Here is a 7,358-nt window from a genome sequence, read left to right as displayed (position 1 = left end):
GAGAGAGAGAGAGAGAGAGAGAGAGAGAGAGAGAGAGAGAGAGAGTCAGTCCTGGGGTGCCTGGGGACCCTTTTATGTGCAGCACCTTGCATACCTGGTAGTGGCAGGTGATGTAAGCTGCTGCCAGGTGGTCCCCGAGAGCAGGCCAGTGGTGTCACCCGATTACTAACAAGAGAGTTCCTACTGTTCTTTCCAGCAAGCCCCAAGGCCAGTGCAGGGTCCACGAGAGCCTGAACACCTGGGTCTGTTGTCCTCCGTGTGCAGGATAATAAAGTCTGTGTTTGACACTTTTTGTGAGTTATTATCCCCACCAGCCTTGTAGGCCCCACTGGCCCAGACAAAGCCACACAGTTTTCAATGGCAGGCATCATTAATTCTTCTGTCCTCCTGCCAGCTGGTGTGATGGGTGGAGGAGGAGGGGTTAAAGCAGGACCTCAGACAAAGAGGTGGAGAGGCAGAGGGGGAACCAGCTTGGATGGAGGAGTGCTACCTGCCTTTTCCAGACTGCTAGACTAGAGAAGCCCCAGGTTAGGCTGGGGAGGAGGAGCCCAGGTAAGGAAGATGACCCAGGCAGGGAAACTCTGGTCCCCAATCCTCCCCTGTGCATATCCACTCAGCTAGTAGACTCCTGGGGATTTCCTGAGGCCCATTTCCCCAGGTCCTCACCTTTCTCTAATCAATGGTAATCTTCCAGAGTTGTGCAAGCCAGGAGCAACTAGTCCCCCTTGCTCCTCAACAACTCATGATCCCAGATTTACCAAAGAGCTCCCTGGATTCAGGAAGTGGATGTTGAACCGCAAGGCAGGTCTGCTGGGACCTCCACACTTGAGATCCCATGCCTAAAGTCCTGAGGATACAACTCCAGAGCTTTGGCAGTGTGGCTTGCTCAAGCTTGCTATCAGGTCCAGAAAGGTCCCGGACCTTAGAAAGCTTATGGAACCCCCATCCAGAGTCACATGAGGGTTGCAAGCTGAAAGACCATCAGGGCCTGTCGAAGCTGATCTGAGATCCTCTGTTGGGGTGGGACAAGGCTCACCTGGATGGACAGGTAAAGAGCTCATTCCACACTTGGGCATTGCCTAAAGACTCCTGGCACATTCTCTCCTCTAACATCAGAGCCTGCACCTTGCCCCTCCCCCTTGTGTGCTAATGCAGGGAGCTAGATATTCCCCTAGAACAGCCCGATTCTGATGGCTCCACCTCAGAAGAGACAGGTCCCTTGGGCTCCAGGATCAGGTATCAGGGTTCAAAAACCTGTCTTCTTCTGTGTTGGGGGAAGGCATTTAAGAGAAGAGCTGAGGGCTGGAGAGATGGCTCAGCGGTTAAGAGCACTGACTGTTCTTCCAGTGGTCCTGAGTTCAAATCCCAGCAACCACATGGTGGCTCACAACCATCCGTAATGAGATTGGATGCCCTCTTCTGGTGTGTCTGAAGACAGCTACAGTGTACTCATAAATAAAATAAATAAATAAATTTAAAAAAAAAAAAAAAAAAAAAAGAGAAGAGCTGAGGATAAATGGCTGTAGCCCAAGGGACAAGCCAGCTCAAACACAGAGTGTGCATCCATGTTCTCTGGGCAGCCACTGGAGGCCAGGGGTGTGCACTTCTAATTTGTGAGATCACCAAGACTCAGAGTGGTGGGTTAAGTGGGTGGTTTAGCTGCTAAATCCCACAGTATTATGCACCACGGGCCTCAACCCCCACCTTCATCTCCTGGTGCTCTCCCTGGCCCACCTAGCACCATTTTTTCTGGCTTTCTGTGATGTAACACCTCGTTTCTAAATTCCAGTTCTGTCTTTCTGGAAAGATGCTGAGCTCCCTGAAGGCAGAAATCTAGCCAGTGTCTACAGCCTTCCTATGTGTTACCTATCACCTTCCCTTTCCAAGGGCTGGAAAAGAGAATGCACAGGCTGTGTACGCGCAAAGTTTGGGGAGGGGGGAGAAGAAGTTTGCTAATTAAACTTTTGAAAGATGCTTGTATCTTATGATCTATTGGTTGAATGGTTCAGTGTTCCCAAGGTTGACATCTGACCAGTTTGAACTTGCTATCCTCTTAACCTCTTTTGCTAGCCCTGGACCAAGGGAGACCAAAACAAGTGTGGTCTCCATCCTACCACAGGTCACAGGGCGAGGGCAGAGGACAAATGAAGCCATTTGCTCTGGATAGGGACCACAGGAGATGTGAACTACCGAGGAAGACAGATGAGGGAAACTCCCTTGAGGAGGAATCCTTGACATGAACTAGCCAGACCTAGGAGTCTCTGATATAACCTCTCTCACAACTAAAAAGGAATGGCAAAGAAGGTCAGAGGAGGGGTATTGGGGACAGGGACTCTTCTTTGCTTATAATTGATAGCCTGGGGTTTTTCCGCCAGAACAAGGCAGAACAGGGCTTGGGTCATTTCCCATCCATGACCTGAAGGACAAGCCAGCTCAGATCTTTCAGCAGCTGTTCCACTGATCCACATGGAGATTAAAACCAACCAGGAAGTCATTAGGAAACACCTCAGAGCAGCAACATTCTGAGATCAGCATGAGGAGTCTTCTGACCCCAGTCTTATCTGGACTCAGCTGTGTCCTTTCCCAGGCTCTGCCAGGCAAACCCAGATGCACGAGGGAGGTGAATACCTTCTTTACAGCCAACCCGCCCCTCCCAGGATGTAAGGGTCAGTTCTCTCACATCTGGACAGGTGAAGCCCGTTTTTCAGCAGCCGCCAGGATGGAGCCAGCCTTCTTTCTGGGAAAGTGACTGCCCAGCTCAGGTTGCCTGAAATGGGCACCAGCAATGTGAACAAAGCAAACCTGGGTGGCAGGTGGGGCTGAGGCCTCAACAGTGTGGTTTGTCACACTGGCTGCAGTGGGACAGCCTGCCAGCCCTGAGCTCACAGAATTCCCACAGTTGTTCATGAACTCGCCCCAAAGCCTTGGCTAACCATCGTCTTTCCATGATCAGCTATGCTGAAGTTATATCAGGGTCCCCCAAAACAGCATGAGTCTTCTTCCTGGTACACAAATGGCTCTTGCTTCCCTTCTGGAAGACTTCTTTATGGTCCTTTTTTTTTTCTTCCTCTTTCTTTCTCTCTCTCTCTCTCTCTCTCTCTCTCTCTCTCTTTCTTTCTTTTTTTTTTAAGCAGGGACTCTTTACATAGTCCTGGCTATCCTAGAACTCACTATGTAGATCAGGCTGTCCTCAAACTCATAGAGATTGACCTGCCTCTGCCTTCCAAGTGTTGGGATTAAAGGCATGTGCCACCATGCTCAACTGGTCCTTCATTGCTTGAAGTCACATTGAAGGAAGCAAGCTGTCCTTCCCAGAGTCCCAGAGCCAAAGACATTTTGGCAAAGATAGCACTATGTATAGTAGTCTCTAGTCACAACTCCAAGGTGACATATGACCAATTCTAACAGGCTGGACTCCTCCCTGTTACTTCAAGGCCTGTGGTTTACTTTAGACCCGGAACCAAACCCAGGGTGACATGGAAGCCCAATTGTCCTTACCCTCCTCCCTGGGAAGGAAGGAACTGATTTGACTCACCTTCCTCTCTCCTCACACACGGAGTTAGCCTTGGGGTAACCCTAAGACCCAAAGAGGGAGGCAGCTGGTCTGGGCTCAGAGCACTCTTCTGGGAAATGGGGATGACTGTCCACATGGATGGAATGCGGAACCGGCGAAGACCCTGGGGTCTGAGCTCTGGACAGAGGAGTCAGCCCTGACACACCCTTCTCCTTGGGGAGGAGTCAGCCCTGATACGCCCTTCCCCTTGGGGAGGAGTCAGCCCTAACACGCCCTTCCCCTTGGTCAGTTCAGAGCTCTCTGTCTTCTGTACTCAGAGCAGACTTTGAACTTGTCTCTTACTTTAGCCATTGTCCCAAGTAACAAGAAGTGCAGGCCTGAGCACTAGTCCTGGCTTTGTGTGTGTGTGTGTGTGCTGACACTTTCAGACAGTGTTTGGCTATGGGCTATATGCTCCTGAATGCTTTCAGAGCTATGTAAAGGGTTCCAGAGGACCCAAGGTCACACAAGATATTCTGATTCTGCCCTTGCTTTGAGACCTTGGACCATTGGCAAGAGGGTGATGTGCCAACTCCTCCCACTGGGTACTCCAAAAAAGCAGTGACTACACCCTTCAGAGTTCACTTCCCATTTCCTGTTGATTGGGTCTCAACCAGACAGGCATCCTCTCTCACCTCCCAATCACCATTCCCTCCTCCCACCTTCCCCCACCCCCACCTAATGAGAACCTGTTCCTACCCCCGCCGAGTGGCTTCCTCTTACTGCTCCTCCATCCGACTACAGTTAGGAGGGGCCATAATCTTCTGACTTTGTCTTACTTCTGGCAAGTCGCCCTCTCCTCTGTCTTAAGAAAGCCCCGTCCCATCCTGAAATACCCCACCCTGCTAGATCCTTCTTCCTTAACTGAGGTTCAGGGACCCGACCCCCACCCCCAACAAACTTGGCCCCTTTCAGCTCCCCTCCCTTGCGGGCAGAGGCAGGGCGTTCAAGTCCATTTAATCTTGGCAGAATGCAATTTCCTGCTTCAGGGAGCTGGCGGGTTTAGGAGGCTTAATGAGGGGGGAGGGGGGGAGACAGGGAAGAAGAGAAGCTGAGACACGGCTGAGAGATGGAGACAGAGAGTCCCTGAGAGGGGTGGTCCAGGAAGCCTAGGGGGTGTGCCTGGGGTTGCCCTGGGGTGGGGGGATCTTTGAGATCACACAAGGGTCAGCTCGCGGCCTTCAGTCTCCCACTGGTAGGTCAGGGACCCCACCTGCAATGTTCTCTATGCCCAGCTATGAGGGTCAAAAGAAGGGGCATTGTCAACAAATGTGGAGGGTCAGGAATAAGGACAATGTGTATGGTCAAGGGAGGAGTCGGGGCTCCAATGTGGGAGCAGGATTTAGTGAGAATGTGCAGCTAGCTTGGAGAACCGTAGGTGGAATGTTCGTGTTGGGTGGGTCCTGGGAGAGCCGTGCAGCTGGCAGGTCCCAGACCCCCAGGGGGTGGAGTAGCTGCCAGGTTGGAATTTCAGCCCCGAAAGGGATGCTTATCTATCCACTGCCACCAAAGAGGCTGAGAAGATAAGGGACAAAGAGGCCTCTGAGGTGCCGGAAGCCTCACACCTGGTGGGGGCAGCGTAGCCTAGAGCCTGCCTGACACCTGGAACACAGACAGCCCCTCTGGAGAGACTGAGGCCCGGTGTCCTCCTGTGCTCCCTGCCCCGAATCCCTACCTAGCCCCCACCCCCAGATCTACCCTTAGGTGGTCTCCCTAACCTAACTCCTCAGAAGTGCTTAGTGGAGCCTTGGCTCCAGCAAAGTAGTCCCCCCAGGATGTGGAGATATGTAGTCTGGAGCTAAGCAGAGGATTCTCCAACAATGAAGGGGACAATGAAGGGCAGAATGGAGGGTTCCTCCAAGGAAAAGCAGTGTGGGAGCAGGGTCATGAGGATAGGGAAGCAGCCAAGGCTGGGCTGCTGGGGAGGGGACAAAGCAGGCTTGGAGAGGCCCAGACCAAGGCTGCCAGATACAGCAGCCTTGTAGCCTGCAGCCAGAGCCCCCACACTTTGTGCTGTGGATGGCCTTGTCAGGACCTGAGAAGATGCTGATGTGACGTTCTCTGCCCCTTGGTGGTTTGGACAAGGCCCTCTCTCTGGGCCTCAATTTCACCATTTATGACCAAGGGTCGTAACGTTTATCAAATGGTAGCCTTCAGAAGCAGGGGCCCTGCCTGGGTCAGCCAGGATTATCCGTGGGTATGCTTGAGTAGCACTCAGGTTTGAGAAAGACTAAGAAGGTAGGCAGACCAGAAGGTCACTGGGACACTGTGGCCTTTTTTTCTCCCAGAAACCTTGGGATTTCCCCAGCTTGTCAGCATTTGTGAAAGCAACATGTCCCATAGAGATGATTGTCTTCTGTCACTCTAGAGAGAGCTGTCAGTCAACCAATAGAAGGAACAAAGGTTTCTCAGGTTGGGGGCTCCACAGGAGGGCTCTTACCCTCCCTCCATGAGCATTTGTCTCCTTGCCAGAGGGTTGCCTGACTCTGCATCTCTGCTTCCCCTTTGACCAGCTCTGCAGCTGCCTCTTCAGCTGACGCTATCTAGCTTTACCCTCAGACTCCCATCTCTCTGAGCCTTTTTCACTTGTGTCCCCCGGCCACAAGAGCTCCCTGCTGACCCCTAGAACCTCATCTTGCTGATTACTGTAACCTCTGGTACATCACAGTTTAGAGAAACTATACACTGGACATGAAGGATCGAGACTGTGGCCTGTGTAAGAAGAGGGCAGTATGGGACCCAGGAGTCCCAGGCAGTCTGCTTTGCTAACGACGTGTTCCCATGACAGCCTGCAAACAGGTTCTCTCCCGGGGGGCAAAAGCTACCTTCCCTAAGGATGTTCCAGTGAATCTGAGAATCATATCTACTGCTGCATGGCCTGAACACCTGATAGGCAGAGGCAGCAGCAGGTGGGCTTATAGCAGAGCAACCATGAGCCAACCCAACCTAAGTACATCCCTGTGTCAGATGAGCAAACAGACACTGGCTCCTTCTTTTCTGAGGCTCCAGCAGAGCAATTCCGGGCAGTGTTCCCGTGTCCCTGATATTGGCATTCTGGTCTCCCTATCACTAGTGGGGAGGGCCAATAAGTTATAGCTTGGGGAGAATTGCTGTACATAATAACGGCTGCTCTCAGAAATCTGTTCAGGGAGGTTAATTCAAATCTCCCACAACCTGGTGAGGAATGGACTATGGACACATTCCCACTTTATAGATGAGGACTCTGGGGGCAAATGAACCCCTCTTGCCATGAGGCCCTGCCCGCAGCCTTTCTACACAGTTATGTAGATACTCTCTGGTCCCAACTTGTTCAGGATGCAGGAGTGAAGACACCAGTGATGTCAAAGGTCCCCAGGGCTGCCTGGCCAGCTAGGCAGGCTCTTTCTGCATCCATCTGAGATCCAACTTCCATGGAAGCTTGTAGGACCGTGAAAGGATGATTTGGCCAGGCTAGCTCAGTCGGTAGAGCATAAAACTCTTAATCTCAGGGTCCTGGGTTCAAGCCCCACGTTGGGCGTCAGCTGCGGGTCCTGTGGTGGAAACACGGGGAAGCTTTCCACAGTGGCAGGCCCCAGTAACACAAGAAAGTCCGTGGGTTCCAAGAGTTTTATTGCCACGGTGTATGATAGATGGTCTAGATATGCATGCCCCACTTAAGCCAGAGTGGGCCTGGCTTAAATCAAAGAAGGGGAAGAGGAGGGTCACTTAATTTAGCTACGCCCTCCCAGCTTTAGGTAACTCATTAATATGGAAATCTCTCAAGGCTGGAGACTGTAGTCACGCCCTCTGCCTGTAGCTCTATGTG

The 7,358-nt window shown here is 52.0% G+C and overlaps 1 non-coding gene across 1 annotated transcript; it reads left to right on the top strand.

Moving 5' to 3' along the window:
* Window positions 1-6,997: 6,997 nt before the first annotated feature.
* Trnak-cuu lies at window positions 6,998-7,070 on the top strand. Its single transcript has one exon. It is a non-coding gene; the product is annotated as a tRNA-Lys (tRNA).
* The last annotated feature ends 288 nt before the right edge of the window (window positions 7,071-7,358 follow it).

This window comes from Grammomys surdaster, unplaced genomic scaffold (assembly GCF_004785775.1).
Source record: "Grammomys surdaster isolate TR1022 unplaced genomic scaffold, NIH_TR_1.0 126131, whole genome shotgun sequence".
Taxonomy (NCBI): Eukaryota; Metazoa; Chordata; class Mammalia; order Rodentia; family Muridae; genus Grammomys; species Grammomys surdaster.
This window is presented reverse-complemented; position numbering and strand designations above follow the sequence as displayed.